This window comes from Ceratotherium simum, chromosome 9, assembly GCF_057802395.1.
Source record: "Ceratotherium simum simum isolate JZ-2026a chromosome 9, ASM5780239v1, whole genome shotgun sequence".
Taxonomy (NCBI): Eukaryota; Metazoa; Chordata; class Mammalia; order Perissodactyla; family Rhinocerotidae; genus Ceratotherium; species Ceratotherium simum.
Window position 1 is genome coordinate 51,337,351 of NC_141908.1, and position 21,870 is coordinate 51,359,220.

Below are 21,870 nucleotides of genomic sequence, written 5' to 3' on the forward strand. Positions count from 1 at the left end.
TCAGTAATCAAAAAAGATTTGCCTTGGACTTGCTAATTTGCTCAGTCTCTTAAGTAACAAAAGGGTCTAAACTCTGCCTCTCAATTTAAAGTGAGCCCATAAAAGCCTCCAGCTTAGCAGGAAAGCTAAGAATCCACACTCTGAGCTTTTAACCCCATTTCAATTTGTGCAAGTATAATATCATTAGTGACTGATTTCTACTACGGGGTAGCTGTGGCTTTTCATGGAATTTAGTTCTTTATCTGAGAGGTGGTGGGGTGGAAGAACACTTCCAAGAAGACTAACTACTGCAGAAATAAAGCTTATTTCCCCCGAAGGATCAGAAGCTGAGAACACTGCAAATTTCACGGGAAAGTCTCTTTCCTATGAAACTGTTGGTCAAATGCAGCCAGGTAAGAACTCTGGATTGGATTTTGATTAGGGGTGGGAAATTCAATTGTATTCTTCTTAATTTGCATGGCTGCACCCTAGAAAGACACAATCAGGCAGAATTATGACGTTGTATCCACAGCTATATAACCAGCATCTAGAGCAGGGCCAGGCACTGGGATGCTCAGTAAATATTGGCTGAATCAATGAATTGTAATAGAACAGAGCTGTTGTCACTGTTTGGTCAGGGAGAGACACTGTGGCTTTGCCTCAGGTTGTAGCAACATCCTACCCTTCTTTGGCTTCTTCGTTGAGCTGGTTGCTCCAGCTCCTCTTGCTTCCAAACACCTCTTCCTGGAACAAACTAATCAAACTGCACAACTTAATAGGAATGAAGATGAGGGCCTCTTAACCCAGAAATCAAGTAGAAGAAAACTAACCTGCAAATCTATAATCTTGCCCAACAACCTTGGAACTGAAAAAAAAAATTTACACAGTTGAGAACCTGGGATAACCATATTTGCTGGAATTCTTGAGACAGTTCTAATTTTTAAAATCTTGTCTCACTGCCCCTTAAATTATTGCCTAACCGTATGCTCATCCTAATTAGACTGGAAGAAAGAGAGAGGAAAAAAATAAGATAGCAGAAAGGAGGGAAGGGGTTTGGCCACAGCTTAATTGAACTAAATTATCTCCTCTAGATATGTCATTTTCAGAATTAGTAAAAACCCCACCAATCAAGCATGGACAGCCCCCCACAAATAAGGTAAAAGGGTTAATAGTACAAGCATAAGTAACTCAGCATCTTCTGATATCCAAGGTAACATCAGGAGTGGTGAGACTAGTTATGCTTGGTTCATAAATGTATATGAAGAACCACCTAGAAAGAAAACATGGCACACTTAGGCAACTGGGAATAGTTCAGTTTGACAGAAACATAAGCAAGATTGTTTCCTTATCAATATTATCCTTATCTCTGTTAAAAATTCTTCCTGAATACCCTGCCACTCCTAGTACAGTTCTTCCTGATCACTTCCTACAGGCACCACCTGAGGGCCTCTACCTGGCCTGTCGCATAAGTTTGTTAATTGGCTAAATCATACTGAAGTCTTTCAACTTTTAGAATGAAAGAACAAAACAAATATGACTTTGGTTAGAATAAAAATTCCTGTGGGCTGCTACTTGCCATAGGCAAAAGAGAGAGGGAGAGAAAGAGAAAGGAGAGAGGACATGTATAGGGATTTTGCCTTTGTAAACAATACCTACATTTTTATTTTTTATTTTTCAAAATGTGGATAATTTTTGTCTTAATTTTAATTTTTATTAATTAATGTACATATGTAATTTATACAAGAGCTCTGCCCCCAAACTTCCCCACCAATATATCTGCTCTTTTAGCTGTTTATCCTCATTCTAAATAATATTCTTAGACTACTACTTCTTGATTACTTTTCAGTTTTAGATTTTATCTGACTTCCTACTATGGAAGATGAGAATTTGACTCTTACATATTCTCCTCCCATCTCCTCTTCATCCTCCTATGTAGTCATAACATGATTTTCATTCAATCAATATTCAATGTTTACATTATCATTTGTTAGTATTATTCACAGCTGAGCTACATAGTATATGATAAATACATTTTCTTTTTTTTTTTTTTTGGTGAGGAAGATCAGCCCTGAGCTAACATTCGATGCCAATCCTCCTCCTTTTTGCTGAGGAAGATCGGCCCTGGGCTAACATCCGTGCCCATCTTCCTCCACTTTATATGGGTTGCTGCCACAGCATGGCTTGACAAGCGGTGCATTGGTGCGCACCCGGGATCCGAACCTGCGAACCCCGGACCACTGCAGCGGAGCACACAAACTTAACCGCTACGCCACCAGGCCGGCCCCATAAATACATTTTGTTTATGTCACAATGTTTTGTTTTCTCTAGCAATGATTGCCTTATATTTTCATTTGCTTAGTTTTCTGTGATTCATCCTCAAATTCTCTGAAAGAAGTGTAAATATCTTTCCAGTAGATCCAGACACACCAAGTAATCTCAAAGTTCCATTTGAATCATCTTACAGACCTCCCTGCTGGATTCCCACATTCCCCGGCTCCCATCTGGCTTAGTTGTGCCAGGCCTGCTACATGCTGAGAACTCCCTTCTCCCCTGTCCTATATTGCGTGCCCTGTTTCCCAGACCTTCTATCTTCTTTCTTGGCTTATTTCCTTGTTTTTGCAAAGCAATGTCATTAAATTTCTTTTCTTTCTTTTTCTTTTATATTATAAACTTGTAAAGGCAATGGAAACGACTTGTTGAGGTTTTTTCTTAGCTACATATTTTTCAGACTTGAATCTTAATGCAACTTGCATAATACCTGAAAGTCAAAGACCCCTAAAGCTCTGTAAACCATCCTTTGAGAACGTTTATTAGGTCAAGAATCAACCAAAACACAAACATAGTTAGACCTATTCTTGTCGCCATGAGACACACAGAGAAAATAGAAGACACACAAGAAGTTTACAGTCTGATTGAGAAGTGTGGTAGGCAGAATAATGGCCTCCCAAAGATGTTCACATCCTAACACCCAGAACTTGTGAATATGTTATGTTGCATGGCAAACAGAAATTAAGGTTGCAGATGGAATTAAGGTGGCTAATCAGCTGACCTTAAAAGACAGAGATGATGATGATGAGTTGAGTGGGCTCGATGAAATCACAAGGGTCCTTAAATGTGGAAGTGGGAGACAGAAGGTCAGGGTGTCAGAGTGATGTGATATGAAGTGGCTATGGCTAACTTTGAAGGTGGAAGGTGGCTATGAATAAAGGAATGCAGGCAGTCTCTAGAAACTGGAAAAGGCAAGAAAACAGATTCTCGCCTACAGCTTCCAGAAAGGAACACAGCCCTGCCGATGCCTTGGTTTTAGCCTGATGAGACCCATTTCAGATCTTTGAACTACAAGACTGTAAAATAATAAATTTATGTTCTAAGCCACTAAGTTTGTGGCAATTTGTTATAGCAGCAATAAGAAACTGATGCAAGGAGATAAGATGAATACACACACACAATTAGCATTTTCATCAAATAAGATTATGTAGCTTAAATTGTGTAGTTCGTATCAAAATTTTAAAAGGCTAAAGGAAATCCAGAGACAGGGAAGTGTAGTAACAAATATTCGTTGAACTTGTACAAGATGCCAGGCACTATGCAAGATGCCTTAAATTTGACACCTCATTGGGCTAATTCCAATGATTTGGTAATTGAATTAGAAAATATGGAAAATAAAGAAAGACGTTTGCCTCTTCATGAGAGGCCTACATACTCATCAGATGTGAATTTAAATGGAATTTGGGTTGTTATGCTCTGTTTCAATTGCTTTGCAGAATATTCCATGTAAAATAGCAGTCACTTTTAAAAGTATGACCTAGGTATTCTTTTTTTTTTTTTTTTTTTGGTGACGAAGATTGGCCCTGAGCTAACATCTGTTGCCAATCTTCCTCTTTTTGCTTCAGGAAGATTGGCCCTGAGCTAACATCTGTGCCAGTCTTCCTCTACTTTGTATGTGGGACACCACCACAGCATGGCTTGATGAGTGGTGTAGGTCCACACCTGGGATCTGAACCCAAGAACCTGGGGCCACCAAAGTGGAGTGTGTGAACTTAACCACTACGCCACGGGGCCAGCCCCTAGATATTTTTTTTAAGCAATGGACCTCAAACTTTTTAATTGAAAGCAAATGATTTAACTCCATCCATTCCCATTAACCGTTAAATACACAGAGACACACAGACACACACACCTGCACTGAACTAGCCAGCCTACTGAAGTGCTCTGGAGAAGTTTGTGTACTGAGAGAATCTGGCACAATGCACGTTAACCTGGTTGGGTTTTAAGTATGTGAACAAATATGTTCAAATCTCTTGATGCTAGCACATTCTCTCTGAGCCATTGCTGTATGCTGCTTGAAACCTACAGTTAAACAAAGACAGAATAATTATTCTAGCCCTCTGAACTAGCCTGTTGAGTTAGCAGTTTCATTTTCTTTCATTAACTAGAGTTTGGCTTGGAGATCTGGAAATCAATTACAGTCATGCAACACTTAACGATGGGGACACAACAGAGAAATGCATCATTAGGCGATTTCATCACTGCTCGAACATCATAGAGTATACTTACGCAAACCTAGATGGTATAGCCTACCACACACCTAGGCTGTATGGTAATAATCTTACGGGACCACCATCGTACATGTGGTCCATCTTAACTGAAACGTTATGTGGTGTGCGACTGTACTTATTTGGGCACAAAATTTACACCAAAGAGCAGAATTGAGCATTGATTCCTCGCTATGAGTGAGATTAATCCTTCACATGAAGACAAGATGCTTTCAAAGTTGGCTTGGTTAAATCCTCCTAAAACAATTACACCTCAAGACCAGTACAAAAAGAACATTCCAATGCTCACCTACACATTCCTTTCACGTGCTACAAATATATCTTGTATTTTTGCTTTTCTTTGCAATAAGCATTTCCAGTTGTCTTGCCTGTGGGTATTCACAGGCGTACAATCTTTTCTCTGAGAATCTGAACTGTTGTTAGTGATTAGAATTCCAAGGCAAACATGCCAAGAAATGACTACAAGGGCCTGATTATCCCATAAGAATATTCTTCAATTGTTAATTATTTGTCGCATTTGTGCTTAGCAGCAGCCACAAAAGCTTCTTCCCGTCCCTCCGCGGGAAGTTGTGGTAATGTTTTCACTCGAGGCGCTAATCCCCAGGGCTGTGTAGGTATTCTCAGTGCTGGGAGTGCTCCTACAGTGCCAAGAATAAGGGAATTTTTTAAAAGAGGAGCGTAGGTTTTCAAAAATGGCATTAAACACCCCCTTATGTAAATCAAGACATCCCTTGTCTGGCTTCTCACTGGCTGCAAGTTCTTGTGGTTTACAGAAAGTAGTTGGAGGAGGACAGAAAAATGAATCCTCTGTCCTGACTGCTTCTCTCATTTGCCATTTGAAGAGAAACACCACGCACAGCAAACTTTTTTCTCTACACAGCCCCAGATACGAAAAAAAATGACACCAAAATCCAAGGAAACAGAAGAAAAAGATCAGAGGCAGACAGAGATCAGAAATGTATGTTAAAGAATCAGGGGCCAAGGAGGAAAGAAACGGAATCTAAGACTCTTGATTCATTAGAATTAGATGAAGTTGTATAAGCAAGTCAGTAAGTGGGGGGCTTGGGAGGATCCAGGGTTTCTGTTTTGCAGTGTTTTTAAGTTTTTAACATCTTAATAGCTGAGTTACGTATTTAGTCAATTAATGACAAACCTATAGGGCATATACCATTTCAAGTTCTTAAAATGAAAAAGACTCAAGCCCAGGGAATATTATATAAAGGAATATTTTGGTTAAGACATTCAGGACTTGAAAAATATCTTCCCCTTCTCAAGATAACAGAATCTACCTTCTAGTTCCGGATTCAATGTTTTAATTATACCCTACATCATTTCTCTAGGAAAGTTTGAAGGAAAACAAAATGTTGATTTTTTTTTTTCAGTAATTTTGCTGGAGTGAACTGAGTGAATGGCAATAACTGTTTAGGGGCACTTTTAAGAAAAAGGACATTTTTAAGACAAAGGAAATTTTCATGATCAAATTCTGAACTGAAAAGCCAAAAATCTACATTATTTTAAATTAGCACTTTACAATAAGGTAAGTACAAAAAGCAAGGATTTTATATTGTTTTCCTAGCTGCAGAAGATTCTATTCAATTCAATGGAATACTAAGGAACAAGGGAACCAACATTTACAGAGTGCCCACGTGTGTGATTTAGAGCGCCTACTATATTGTGGGCACTGTGTGGTAATTTACAGTGTATATAATCTTCAATGAGGTACTAGTGTCCTCATTTTTCGGATGAGAAAACTGTGGTACAGAGAGGTGAAACAACTCATCTGAGATCATATAATTTGTAATTGATAGGACCAAACAAAAAAAAAATCCAGCTCTGTTTTTGTCCAAAGCATGTCCACTTTCCTACTCTGCCCACAGGGAACTAGCTGTCTAGTGAAGGATATGACAAACACTCAAAAACATTTAACCAAATTAATGCTATAAATGCCTTTGGAGATGCATATCTTGGTACTTCAAAGAAGAGAGAGAGAGATCTCATTGGGTTGGAAATGGCAAGCCCAGGCGTAGCTTTCTCGGTAGATCATGGTTTGGAATTCCTTGGCACAGTAGAGTGGCTACCACCCCACCAGAACCCTTCAGCCCTGCCTCAGAGTCCTCCCACTAGTACAGACACATCTGATCAGGACACATAGCTGGTCAAGTCTTGCTGAGAAAAGGCTAGACCAAGCATGTTTCTGACCACTACTATGGGTACCTGCTTGCTCTGGCTCTTGCCTGGCTTGCCAGCTGCACCCATCTTATCCACTTGCCACCTTTCTCACTAATGCCAGTTGGTTTTTTCTCAGTTCCTCAAACACTCCAAGCTCTCTCTTACCCCCTCCCACCTTAGGGCTTTTGCACATGCTTGTACCTGCAATGTTCTTCAGCGCTGCAATATACTCCAATACCCAGCCCTTCAAATCCATCAGGATTCTTAGATGGAATCACCAGAAACTGACTGGCTGATTTAAGCCTAAGAGAAACATATTGGACTGTTTTGGGTGGCTCACAGAATTTCCAGGTAGGCTGGAACACCAGGTTTGGAGAACAGAAAGAAACAAAGCAAAGCTGGACAAACAGAACTTCAGGCAAGAATTATACCCAGAACTAGTCTGAAGAGGGCTCTGTTGCATTGGCCTCTGGATGTGAAGTTCTCTTAGACAAAGGAATCCTGGAGTCACTGCTCCAGAAACCGAACGTTGCTACCCCCGTCATGGCCACCAAAAGAAATTCTTGGCTCTCCTTCTTGGTATCACTAGCTCCAGATTCAGTGCCTTAGGAAGTTGACTCTATCCAAACCTGGGTCACATGCCCAAACCCCAACTGCAAGGAAGGCTAAGAAAGTGAGTAAATGAGCTTTGGAGAAGCCTGCCTCCTGCCAAGACTCACATGGTGGGAAGTCCTCAAACATAGGAAAGGAATACAGATGCCAAGCAGCCGATAAGTTCCACCCCTCCCTTCTTCTTCCCCTGCCTACCTTTCAAGATTGGCCTCTTACAGTTCAGGTCTTTGTTGAACTAACTCCTCAGAGACCTTCCCTTGACCACCTTATTTTACAAGATCTTCAGTCTGTTATTACCTGCACAGGGTCTGTCCCTTCACAGCATTTATCGCAGTTGATTGTTATTTATTTGGACTGTACAGTTCATGAGTACAGGGACCTTGACAGTATTGCTCACATTGTTTCCCAGTGCCCATGACCATGCCTCCCAAAGAGTGCGCTCAGTAAATAGTTGTTGAATGAACGAGTAGATGCATGAATACTTAGAAGGCAGAGACTCTATCTGCTTAATTTTTTTTTGATTAAGTGTAGCTTCACATTGAAGAGGGAGTTTCCACAAATTAAACTGGGAATTAATCAAATTGCTTTATAGCCACAGCTACAGTCCTATTAATCAGCACGATACCAGGTACAATATTGCATTTCCGTTAATTTTTTTTATTTAGTGGTAACACCTATCTAACTGGCATGCTATCATGCTATGGATTTTCACTCAGCAGTTTCTACTCATAACTGGCCACTTCTCTTGCCTGAAAACATAAGGATTGAAAAGGTATATCTTGTTCCCTGTAACAAATCAGATATATACAGTAGTACTCCCTTATCCACGGTTTCACTTTCCATGGTTTCAGTTACCTGTGGTCAATCATGGCCCGAAAATATTAAATGAAAAATTCCAGAAATAACAATTCATAAGTTTTAAATTGCAAGTCGGTCTGAGTAGCTGATGAAATCTCTTGCCGACCCGCCCAGGACATGAATCATCCCTTTGTCCAGCGTATACAGGGTGGATACGTTACTGCCCGTTAGTCACTTTGTAGCTGTCTTAGTTATCAGATCGACTGTCACAGTATCACAGTGCTTGTGTTCAAGTAAGCATTATTTTAATAATGGTCTCAAAGTACAGAGTAGTGATGCTGGCAATTCGGATACGCCAAAGAGAAACTGTCAAGTGCTTCCTTTAAGTGAAAAGGTAGGGCCGGCCCTGTGGCTTAGCGGTTAAGTGTGTGCGCTCTGATGCGGGCTGCCCGGGTTCGGATCCCGGGTGCGCACAGACGCGCTGCTTCTCCGGCCATGCTGAGGCCGTGTCCCACATACGGCAACTAGAAGGATGTGCAGCTGTGACACACAACTATCTACTGGGGCTTTGGGGGAAAAATAAATAAATAAAAAATTTTAAGTGAAAAGGTAAAAAGTTCTTGACTTAATAAAGAAAGAAAAAAAATTATATGCTGAGTTTGCTAAGATCTATGGCAACTTTTATTACAATATATTGTTATAATTTTATTTTATTATTATTATCATTAATCTCTTACTGTGCCTAATTTATAAATTAAACTTTATCATAGGTATGTATGTATAGGAAAAAACATAGTATATATAGGGTTCAGTACTATCTGCGGTTTCAGGCATCCACTGGGGGTCTTGGAACGTATCCCCCCAGATAAGGGGGACTACTGTAATCTCGTGTACTATTATATGCCACATGTTTTCTTATAGAGAACTTCATAATTGAGGTCCAGAAGTGGTATTAATTACTAATGACTTTGGACTCTGTGTCAGGATCTGAGTCATTAAACCTTTTCAGGAATGTCTTCCCCCCACTACATTTAAGTCTCTTAATGCTGTCTTATCTGGTGCTTTTATCGACTGCAGCAGCTCAGTAAATATGTTTTAAATTCACCATCAGCATTACAGTAATGACTATAACTATTCAGTCACCACTTCCAGCAAGCTGGCTCCTGGCCCTGTGCTTCTGGATTTTGAACATCGCTCTGGTCTAGTACTTCTCCACCACAAGAATCTGAGACCCTGATGGCTAGGCCCTTGTCTTACAGTTCTTTGCATTTTACATAATGTTCAACATAGGTCTGTACACACATTATTACTCCTTGAATGTTGGCTGCATGAGACTATGTTAAAGTCTCTTTTAAATGTGTATGTGTCCTATCTCCACATTTAGTATAGTGCTCTGCAGACACTGTCTACAGTAACTGTAGCTGGCTCCCTTCCCACCACCCTGAGAAGTCTAGAACTTACCTTAAAAGGGCTTTTAAGGATCTTTATCCCACTTGCGAAATTTCATGCAATATTTTGTGTGTGGGTGAATTTGTCCAAGGAGAGGTTATATTTTTTATCAGCCTTTCCGTTGAGTTAGAAAAGTTTTGGAACTACTGCTCTAAAGGCTTCTAAATCTCAAATCGTCTGTTGAAAGTATAGGTGGAGAGAGATTCTACCTACATGCATACTTCCTCTATCCCTGTATCCTTGGAAGAGTAGTAGTAGTAGTAAGTCATAATAACAATAAAAAACATTAATGGGCAACTAGAAGGATGTGCAGCTATGACATACAACTATCTACTGGGGCTTTGGGGGGAAAAAATAAAATAAATAAAACCTTAAAAAAAAAAAAAAACATTAATGGGATACTTACTATGTGATAGTCGCTTTTTTAAATGTTTTTCTCATATTTTTTCTCTTATTTGACCGTGAAATCCTATGAGATAGATAAGTCAATCAAAGAATAATTTTAAGAACTACAATACACACACACACACCCCCGCCCAGGTGTATTTTGGCATGGATCTTGTTATTCTGTTAGGTCTTAGCTTCAAGCGTTTGTGTAATGATCTATTTACTCTGTATATATGCATTTCCTTTGATTTTTCTTTAACTAGAATCCAACACAGAGTCACAATTTATGATTTGAAACAATATATCTTAGTAAACTGGTCTGGTTGAGAAATTGGATATAATGGATAATTTATCTTTTCAATTAACTGATGGTTTACCAATTAATGCTTTAAACCTGCCTAAATCAAAAATCTCAATGAATGACTTTTGGATCTTTCCCAAGTTTGGGGCCCTATTTCACTGTTACCAAAGCCGACCAGGCCACACTCTCGAATGACTCCCTACTGCCTGATACCCTACTCAGATACTGTCAGAGGCTCCAGAGTCTGAGGAGAGACTAGAAAATTAAATCAAAGTATCTTTCCAACTTTGGGAAAATTCCCATGTCTTCCTATTTCTGCATTCCCTACCCCACTACCCCTTCAACCACCACACCTTATAAACGTGCATAATAAAAATCCATTGATTTGAATTGAACTCAGAAACTCTTCTACTTAAATACCTTTATCTGTGTTAGCTCATCCCAAATGAGTCATTGAGTCCCTCTTAAAACTAGTTCACTAAGGTAACCTTGACCAAGTTAAATATGAACAGTATAGTCTAACATGGTCTCACAACTTTAAGTAGCTTTGTTTAGTAGGTAGTGGTTTCCTTCTTCTGGAATCTGTAGCTTATGTAATACCACCCTCTCTTGGCTTTTCTCCTACCTAACTTTCTCCATTACCTTTTTATAATCACCTTCTTCCACCTGTTCTTTGAATGCTGGTGTTGTCTAGGGTTCCATATAGAGCTCTCTTCTCTTTTTTACATACATTAAATCCAAAGCATTGTTATCCATATTCATCTTCAACTATTATTTAGCTATATGCATATGACTCTCAAATCTACATTTCCAGCCCAACATTTCTCTTGAACTCCAGATCCATATATTCAACTGCCTACTGTTCATCCCTACTGTTCGTCTTGATGCCCACTGGCTCCTTAAGTCAAACATTTCCCAAACTAAGTTGCAATTTTTTCTCTCTTCCTATATTCCCTAACAGTATCCAGTGAGACAAGATATCGGCTTCTGCTGGAGAAGAGCCTCCTTTCTCCTCATCTATGTTTCCTTGTAGTGGGATCTCTTCCAGAGTACCACCCCTGGCCTCTTTCCATCCCTTTCCTTGCTCCTCCCTGTAGGAGGAGGAGCAAATGATCTGATTGTGAGTTTGGGAGAAAAAAACTAGGTATATTCAGCTTCCTCCTTCCTCTCCACTTTCTTTTTTCCTTTGGCATCTGTGTGCCTGAAGAAAGCACACATGCATTCCTTTCTGTTCTCCACTGTGAGTTTAATAGAAGTCCATCTCCCCCCAAGGAGATCAGGTGCTATTCAGTGCTACCAATTACTGAGTGGTTAAGGCTGCCTAATTCAGAGGTGAATGTTAGCATGCCACAATATCCAACAGCTTTACCAATAAGAAGGTGATGTTTGGTTTTCATCTTTCTCACTTTGTCTCTGTCTCTCTCTAAAATGCTTCTACATTTGGGTGGAGAAAAAGGAGTGTTATGTATCTACCCCCATCAAATACAATGTCTTTAATGAATTCTAAAGGCCTCCATCTCCTTCACTCCTCTGTATCCAATCAGTTCAAAATAAAGTGCAGCGTGGGCCGGCCCGTGGCTTAGCGGTTCAGTGCACGTGCTCCACTACTGGCGGCCTGGGTTCGGATCCCAGGCACGCACCAACGCACCGCTTCTCTGGCCATGCTGAGGCCGTGTCCCACATACAGTAACTACAAGGATGTGCCACTATGACATAGAACTATCTACTGGGGCTTTGGGGGAAAAAAAAAAAAGGAGGAGGGTTGGCAATAGATGTTAGCACAGAGCCGGTCTTCCTCAGCAAAAAGAGGAGGATTAGCATGGATATTAGCTCAGGGCTGATCTTCCTCAAAAAATAAATAAATAAATAAAAATAAAAATAAAGGGCAGCGTTGAGCCATAGCCCGATAGAGAACACTAACTATCATTAGAATTAATTAGAAATATGGTGTCAATTAACTCAGGTTTCCAAATGTAATTTCTTATATAAGTGGCAAAATTGCATTGTTCTCACACCTGGAAAATATTGCCCTTAGCTAGTAAAAATAAACACATGTGGATACACACACACACACACACACACACACACACACACACCTTGCAGGCATTGTTCTAATTTCCATTGAGTGTTTTGTGACATGTACCTACCTTGAGATGAGCTATTGTTTACCTGAAGCCAGTAGTTGCAGTTAGCTGAAACCCAAAACTTAATAATGCAAGGTTGTCTACCAGAAATGAGTACTTTATTTTATTATCTGAATTAAAACTCCTTTAATATCTGTCATCTGATACTTTCTCTTTGCCTCTCCAGATGCACTTTCCACCCTTCTCCACACTGCTTTCTACCTCAAGAGGCTGACCTGCATGGATAGTCTCCTGGATCTTCTGGCTTTCTGTTGAGTTTGGCCAATGGGCAGCCCCAGGAGGAGATCAGAGGGAGAGTGACTTCAGAGTACTTATTCCCCTAGTTGTCTCCCTGTGAGATCACCTTGAGCTGTCTGGGTTCCTGGGTCACTGCTCCTTTCAAGTCAGCGCACACCGTAGGATTTTCTCTCCTCTCAGGATTCAGTTATTCTCCTTCCCCTCATCTTTCAAGCCTCAGAGGTGGTGACAGCTCTGCAGCTATGAAGTTCAAGACGGTTCCTGCGGTATTGCTTGTGGTTTTTTCATAACCTCCCATACCTGGGAAAGTTTTAGTTCCTTTGGTAAATAAACCCTCCTTGAATTATTCCAATTTGGGTGCACCATCTCTTTTAGCCTACTGACTCTGCTTTAGTTAATGAAAGCAAATTAGTATATGAATTTCTACAGTCAATTGTTTCTATATTTAAATTGTATTCATAGAAAATCACTTTGTTCCTAAACTCATTAAACAAATGTTGAACCAAATTATTATACTGTTCAGAAGACTCTGTGTCCCATGCCCTGGAATCTTACTGATTCTACCCTGTAAATATTTCTCAAATCTATTCCCAGCTCTTGCATTGTCTTCTTGCATCTCATCATTTCTCACCTTAATTACTAATTGGTCTTCCTACCCCTGTTCTTGGTTTGCCCACCCATCCATCTTCTATACAGCTATCAAAAATTTGTCTTAAAATATAAATTAGAACATGTAACCCCTCTGCTTAGAAACGCATCAATGGTTCTCCACTGCCATCAAGATAAAATCCAAACTCACTAGCATTTGTAACGTGGACCCTGATTCAAGTTCTTACCATATTTGCATGCTGGACAGCTCCAAGATGTGGATTATGGACCTGAGCCCCTTCACTTTTGTTTTTAAACAGCAGAACCTTTTTTTTCCTAATAAAATTGTCATTAAAACCCTAATATGCAAGATAGATAAGACAAGCATTTTATCAGCTTGGGTTTATTTTATACATTCAGCTTTATAATATTTAACATTTACTTGTTATAAAGTTAACCAAAGAGCACACTTTTGATAAAAACAAACATTTCTCTGGGGTTAATGAATGATGATTGGAGTCTTAACTGTAATGTAAACATTGAAGAAATTTGAATCAGAGGCTTATGGACTTTTAAAAATACTTAAACAGAATTCTGGGGTTCCATGGAACACAGTTTGACAGACACTTTCAGCATCAAGCTCTTCCCACAAGGGAGGCCTTTCTCAGCCTTACCTGTCCAAAGGCTGCTAAAGATGCCACATTCTCTGATGTCAAATTCCCTATATCTGTTACATAGGTGATATCATGCTTTCTGAGAACGTTTGGATCTCCCTGAGGGGTGTTTCTATCCCCATCCACTTGATGAAAACTTTTCCCTCTAGGACCATCTAACTCTCCTTTACCAACTCCTCTTCTGGGTCCTGTTGTCTCACTACCCAGAGGCACTCACTGTTGACATTTTGGTGGATTTTCTTCTGGTTTTTTCCTCTGCATAATGGTTTAAAAGTAGTTGAAATCATACCTGACACACAAACTTATATTCTTATTTTTTTCACTTGTCGTTATAACAAGCGGTTTTCTCACATCATCAAACTCTTCAGAAACATTAGTTTTAGCCATGGTAAAGGTTTCCACCATATTGCCCGTACCACAGTTGACTCCAGTTATCCTCTATAGTTGGACACCCAGAATGTTTCTAATTGTTCACAATTATAAAAAAAGTCATGAAAATCTTTGTAAATATCTTTTTTAAATTATTTTTTGAGGATGGACTGTCAGAGATTGAGCAAAGAGTTGAATGATGCAAACATTTTTCAAGCACTGAAAAATTATTTCCTAAAGACTGCAACAATGTACACACTTACTGAGAGCATCTAAGAGTGTCTATCTTATTGAGATAGACACAATAGCTACCTATTGACGCCTAGAAATTTTAAATAGTTTCTAACTTGATAATCACAGAATTATGTTTCCTTGTTTAAATTTGCATATCTTCACCTCCAGAGATCGAACATTTTCACACATATTAACGTTAATAATTTGCAGTTACTCTATTTTAAACAGTCTTTTTCTTTGCCTATTTCCTAGTATACTAGTAATTTTTCTATGATTTCTATGAGTTTTCTGAATGTCAAAAAATAATTTAAAATAGTATATTCGTTGATTTTAACCCAAATGTTTTGCCAAAGAGCTGCTTGAAAACAATATGTTGGACACCACTCCTAATTTTCCTTGTTTACTTTGTTACAATGTGAAAAGCGAGATTATAGTTTGTGATGTCTGAACTATAGAATTGTAAATATGCAAGGTCCAAAGTCATAAGTACTACCATAATTACATTGTAATTCATCCAAAATTCAATGACTATTTCTTGAATGCCCACCATGGACACTGTTCTCAGGGCTGGCGATGCAATGGCGCCAAGTGAGATGGGGGCCTGCCTCCCTGCAATTCATTGTCTTTACTCAGGAACTTTCATAATCTATAATACACCTGAGAACAGCCAAATTGATGGCGCAAATACTGTTCTTTTGAAAGAGTGCAACTATTCAGAGAAAAGCTTTTAGGCAGTAGGTTAAAATGATGAGGGGGCTACTAGTGAGAGAGTTATGGATGGCATCCAGTGACAGCTGATATGATGACCTCTCTGGCCTCAAAGTTCTAGAAGCCGACAGTTGGGACCATCTAACCACCTGCTCCTTCATTCCTATTTCAGCCTTTGAGGTTAATCTGGCTCCAAGGCCAGGGAACTATAAGGACTATAAGGACTATGGGATCCACAGCTCTGAGGCCCTGCCTCAAGTCACCCTTAATGCTGATCTAGTTTCTACTTTGCAAGTTCTAGCAACTGATTCTCTTTTTAGGCCATGTGTGACTAAGTCCCTGCCTGCCATCCCAATTCTAGGAACATATTCCCCATCTTATGTCTCTACCCCTGGCTTTCCTCACCACTACCTAACTTTCCCCCTAATCTAGTCATTCTCTGAACCTGGGGCTATCTTGGTTGAACCTTAGCACTCTTAGTCCCTGTGGCTGGATTCTCATTTCCTGCTGCCACACTTCTCTCATGAAGACCATCTGCCTGGATCTGATGCTAGCTAGAGTCACACATGCTGCAGCCTGCCCAGTTAGCACCACGGATGTCTTTCTATTGCCTCCAGAAAATATTTAGGAGATGAAATCAACAGTGATAGATGTGGGAGATATAAAATCTGAACAGGACGATTTTGCAGGACTGTGGCTTGGATGACTGAAGGAATGATGGTTTCATTCAGTGAAGCTGGGAATGGGGGAGGAGTAGGCTTGCTGGGTAAGATGGCAGGCCAGTTTTGGACATGTTGAATTTGAGGCGTCTGTAGGATTTCCAGGAGATATCCAGCAGAGAGTTGGATGTATGCCTTGGGAGCTCAGGAGATAGTGTTACATTATGTAAATATTTCTCAGAATATTTGTCAAGATTCCTATATTCATGTATAGCTGGAAAGATCACTGAGCAAACCAAAGTTCTTTTCCCATTATGCAAATCTGTACATGTTGTTAATCAACATGTATAATTAGAACCTCATTTCCATTTAACGTAGAAAGTCTTAACCACCCTGAAATTTGCCTAAAGTCAGTAAGGTCAAATGTTGAATAAATATTTATTCAAAGAGGAATATTACAGGTCAATGCTTCTAATCTGAAAATTAACCAATCTGGTCTGATTTGGGCTTTACATAGGGTTTGTTGTTTAACTATATTTCACCTGCCAATTAGTAACTGTTTTTTACCCCTACATTTGAAAGACAACATATTAAATACCTAAGAATAACTTTCAAAAAATAATACAAGATTTGATTCTATCACAAGAAACTAAATCAATACAAGAAATTCTGGGAGAGAAAGAGTATCCCCCTACCACACTTGGGGAGGCATGTACTCCTTTAATGGGGCACTCATAATTCCCATTACAGTTAATGGGAGTTGCGTGTGTGTATCAAGAGGCACACAGCCTTGCTGTCTCTATCAGAAAATGATTCCTTTTGTGTTGATCTCCTAGCTGTGTTTTCATTCTACCTTTTAAAACCATTACACCTAACAGAGTTTGGAGTGCATTATAGGTAACTTTAAGAAGCCGTCATTATTCCCTCTCTCTTAACCACATAATAGAGGGTAGAAAAGTGAGAGCGCAGTATATACACCACGCTGAGGAGAAGGAACTTGCCTTGAATTTTTGAACCCTCCGCCTATTTTCTGTAATGCTCAGTGGTGAATCACTCTTAAGTGCTCCATCATTCACTAGGATATGTGCTTCCTGCCAAAGGTTACCAGATTACAAAAGTATCCTCAGCTCAGAAGGGACTCATAATTCACCATCACCTTATTTTGACACTAACAGAGAAAATATGTGCATCAAGACAAGTAGAGGAAATAATGAAAAAAAAAAACCTATATTAAGTTAACAATGCAGCAAACACTCCAAAGGGAAAAATACAGAGTAGAACAATAATAAGGATAATAGAAAAGTAATGCTGTTAAATTATGAGGGGAGATTTTCTGGTCAGCTCATGAACACTCCCCTGAGTGAAGATAGTTTCTTAAAGAGCTTTCCTTAGGCATGAGAGGAAATGGGAAAGTTAAGACAGTTCCCAAAACTGGAAGGAAATAGTGAGTTGTGCCAATTTCTCTAAAAGTCAAAGTCAAATACATTTTCTGAAAGTGAACTGGAAGTATTTAGAAAATATTAAAAACACAAGTGAAGGTTGTTGGTTGGTGGAAGGTGTTAACATGCAAAAGATGAGCAATCTCAAGATCACAGAGGCAGGGTGGTGGAAACCTTGTGGACGTGAAATCTTAGAGGACCTCTGAATAACATGTGGAAAAAAATGAGAGAGACAATATTTATGAAAAGGTCCTGGGAAATATGCTCTTTGCCTGGTAAAAAGGTCACAGGAGTGTTATCTTAAATTTCAGTACATTTCATTTTAGCAAAGTTATAACCAAACAAGTGACATTTACAGAAGAATTCTAAAAGTATAATAACCAGAAAGCTTTATGCATTGCTAATGCAGCAACAACTTTCTTTTTTACAACATAATTTCATCATAAACTTTGTACGATGAAGGTACATATCACAAGGTTGTCAAAAAAAAATTATAAATGCTATAGCTGACTACTTGGAAAATACTTACTGGAGTGCCTTAAATATTTTGAGATGCCCGAATCACTGGGTAACAACACATTTTTAACTCTTTCAAACTCCTTCCTCTTCTGATTTGGGTGTTACATCTTTCTGGAGGTTTATATGTTTGTTTATTTAAGTGCCACAGTTTAATATGCTACATTTTTCTTAACTTTTTTATTGAATATAACATATATACTGTAAAGAGGACCCTTCTTAAGGGTAGAATTTTTTACAAATTATATAAATATACAAAATTTATACAATTTTACATGCATAATTGTACAATGACTTTTTTTATAGGTTATATAAATTTGTATAACCCCCACCCAGATCAAGATATGAAACATTACCAGCACCCCACAAACCTCTCCAGCTCCCTTTCCAATCAATACCCCCATACCTCAATAGCTTCTATTCTGACTTATGTCATTAGATTAGTTTTGCCTGCTTTAAAATTTCATATAAATGAAATCCTGCAGTATGTTCAATATGTTACTTTTATAAAATTTTCCATAAGTTGGCATATTGAGTTCAAGTGTAATCCTAGATATGAATGTGTTTAACAAATGCAATTTTTATCCATTTCTACCCTCTCTTACAAACTATTCTGAGAAGTTTTAAAATGCAAATCCTCCCAACCCTTTCCCAAACAAAAAATCCCTTCAGTGGTAATGCTTACTATAACTCCTCCTCAGCCCTGCCAACTTGAGAAGTAGGAACAATAGTGGTTTGAACTAAGTAATCTCTGGAGTACTGACCTTTTCTTAGCCATTACAGTCTTTCTAATCAATGCTGATACTGGGTTTTTAAAAAGCGTTAAAAATGAAACAAAACAAAAACATATTTTTGTTCTTGTTATTACACATTTACATATTTTTTTAAAAAATTCAAATGTGCCACAGGAAAAAGCCTTCATTTTACTCTAATTCCCAAGACATCTAACCCTCTTCTCTAGAGACATTCATTACTACCTCGCTTCTTGTGTATCCTTGCAAAAATAGTACACACGTGGATATGTCTCTTCTTTTTTACACAAATGGAATCACTCTATGCAAATTATTCTGTACCTTCCTTTTTTCAATTATAAATTATATTGGAGTTCATTTGCTATCAGTACACAGGGAACTACCATGCTAATTTTAACGGCTTCATGGTGCTGCATTCTATGGCTGTACCTTTATTTACTTCATTAGATTTTAGGATTTGAAATACAGGTATGCATCCCTATTTGGCTAGTGATTCTTTAATCACAATGAGATAGAAATTTCAGGACACTAAGAGACAGAAACTAGTTAAAGGGTTTCACATATCCTTTATTCCCTATTAAGTGAATGGAAATTCCAAACAGTATCTAGATATTTCCCACACCACTTTTAGCTTGCTGCCAGAAAGCAGGAGTCTTCAGTCCTTGGAATTTAGAGATGATATAGTTCCCTGGGTGAGTAGTGTCAAAAAATAGCAGAGGGGTTGCCCATGGTCTTAGACAGACTAGACTCCACAGAATAATGTTGGCTACTCTTCCAGTGAAAGGAGGAGGTACTCTGACCTTTTAAAAAAGCAGTAGTTTTAAGACTGAAAGTTTTCCATCTAAGATCAGGAACAAGGAAAGGGTACTCTCTTTCATCACTCTTATTCAACATTGTACCAGAAGTTCTAGCCAGAGAAATCAGATAAGAAACAGAATAAAAGTCATCTAAATTGGAAAGGAAAAGTAAAACTATCTCTGTTTGCAGGTGACATAATCTTATACATAGAAAATCCCAAAAAATCTACAAAAAAGATGTAAGAGCAAACAAGCAAATCCAGCAAAGTTGCAGGATACAAGATTAGCACAGAAAACTCAGTTGTATTTTTGTGTGTGTGTGTGAGGAAGATCAGCCCTGTGCTAACATCTGCCAATCCTCCTCTTTTTTTGCTGAGGAAGACTGGCCCTGGGCTAACATCCGTGCCCATCTTCCTCCACTTTATATGGGACGCCGCCACAGCATGGCTCGACAAGCCGGGCATCGGTGTGCGCCTGGGATCCGAACCGGCGAACCCCGGGCCGCCGCAGTGGAGCATGTGCACTTAACCGCTTGCACCACTGGGCCGGCCCCTCAGTTGTATTTTTATACACTAGCAATGAACAATCCAAAAAGGAAATTAAGAAATCAATTACATTTACAGTAGCATCAAAAAGAATTAAATACTTAGGTAAAATTTAACCAAGGAGGGCAAGACTATTACACTGAAAACCAAAAACATATTGCTGAAAGAAATCAAAGAAGGACTAAATAAATGGACAACCACAAGGCAGTCCTCAAAGAAGCTGAGGTCAATCCCCAGAAGCATTGAAGTTGGCAGAGAAGGGCAGGAAGTGAATCTGAGGGCCAAAGAGAAAACACTAGCCTACCAGCCTTTCTTCAGACCACATCGAAAAGTCAACTGTCTGATATGCAAACCTCATCATACTATCATTCCTACTTAAAATCTGTCAGTGGATTCACATCATTTCGAGACTAAACCTAAACTGGGATATATGACTTCATCCCTGCTTATGGCTTCATTTTCCAGTTCTCGTCTTAGCCTACAGCCATTCTGAATTATTTCCAGATTCTCCAGTAGTCCATGCTCTCACACCTCCGTACATTGGCCATATTCTTTCATCTCCCTAAGGCACCTTTCTGCATCTTCTTTGCTTGGTTACTTCTACTCAATATTCCAGAATCTAAGACTTAGCTCTGGAATCATCTTCCCCTGAAAATTTTCTTCCAGAGTGTTCTATCACTTCCCTACTTAATCCCATCATGATACTTAGTTGAACTGAGTGTCCTGTCTTCCCCACTTGAGAACAGAGATATACATTTTAGCTCTGACATATAGCACTCAGCACCATCCCTAGCACACGGTAGGCAATCAATAACAATTTTTCAAATTAATAAATGAAAACTATTAGGAAAGAAGAAGGAAGACAAAAAGGTAGAATAGTTATAAACCTCTGAAATTTTAGGTTATAAGGAAAAGTCTTGGAATTTGAAGGATTTTTCTTTCTCAGATTTATTTCTGAGATATTTATCTTGTATATAGGCAGAGCAAGACAAAGAAAAGACTAGGCACAGGTCCAAGGACTTAGAATTCAATCCTAAAGTTTAATCCTAGACCTGGGCAATGTCCTTCTAGAATATAAGAAAGATATTGCTTTGGTGTTAGCTTTAATTATTGCCAAATAATGCTTTAAATTATTTAAATAAAAATCTGTAAAAATGTGTATCAACCCATAAACTTCTGGTAAATTCATATCCCAATAACTTTTGCTTTCTTTGTATATTAAAAACTCCAACAACTGTGGAAACCATTCTTACTTGGTTTAGATTTCAATAGTACAAAATACTTTCTTTTCAAAAACTCTTTGAGAGAAAACCAAAATGCTATCTATCACACTGCAACAAAATACTGGAGAATTATTTGCTAAGCTGATTAACATATTCTTATCTATTTATTTATTGCAACACTAATTATTTTATTTGCAAGCTCAAAAGAATATTCCATGTGTACATTATGAAATTTATGAGCAAATATAAGAATCAGAAGTTTTTATTGCTAATTTTCATAACACCCCAGCTAAGCAGGTTGACAACCACGAATACTAGTAAAAACTGAGTAAAAACAAATCTTTTTCTAATTAAAGATGATTCTCACATTCTTTGACAGAATGAGGTTACACTACATTTTGAAAATTTAGATTTTGCCTAAGATGCCATATGAAACCTCTATACGGCATTTTTTGCTAAAACTGGTGTACATCCTAAAAAGTATTCTTCAAATGTTCAATGTAATACATAGGTTCACCACCGGAAAATAACCCCTCTTAAAATTGGGCCAACGTTGAGTCAAAGATCCTAAGATATAACACTTATAACGCTCTGAGTACTGAACAATGGAGGAGAACACGTTAAAGAGAAGGGCTGGAACCTTCTCAATGGAATCATGAAGGAAGCAGGCCTCGAAGTGGGAAACGGCAAGACTAGGAAACACTACATGTCCCAGCATAGCTTGCTAGTACCAT

General features: G+C 38.7%; 1 long non-coding RNA gene across 1 annotated transcript; it reads left to right on the plus strand.

Moving 5' to 3' along the window:
- Positions 1–209: 209 nt before the first annotated feature.
- On the plus strand, positions 210–12,984 carry LOC147916300 (uncharacterized). The gene is made up of 2 exons (XR_015553109.1): positions 210–392; positions 12,562–12,984. It is a non-coding gene; the product is annotated as an uncharacterized LOC147916300 (long non-coding RNA).
- The last annotated feature ends 8,886 nt before the right edge of the window (positions 12,985–21,870 follow it).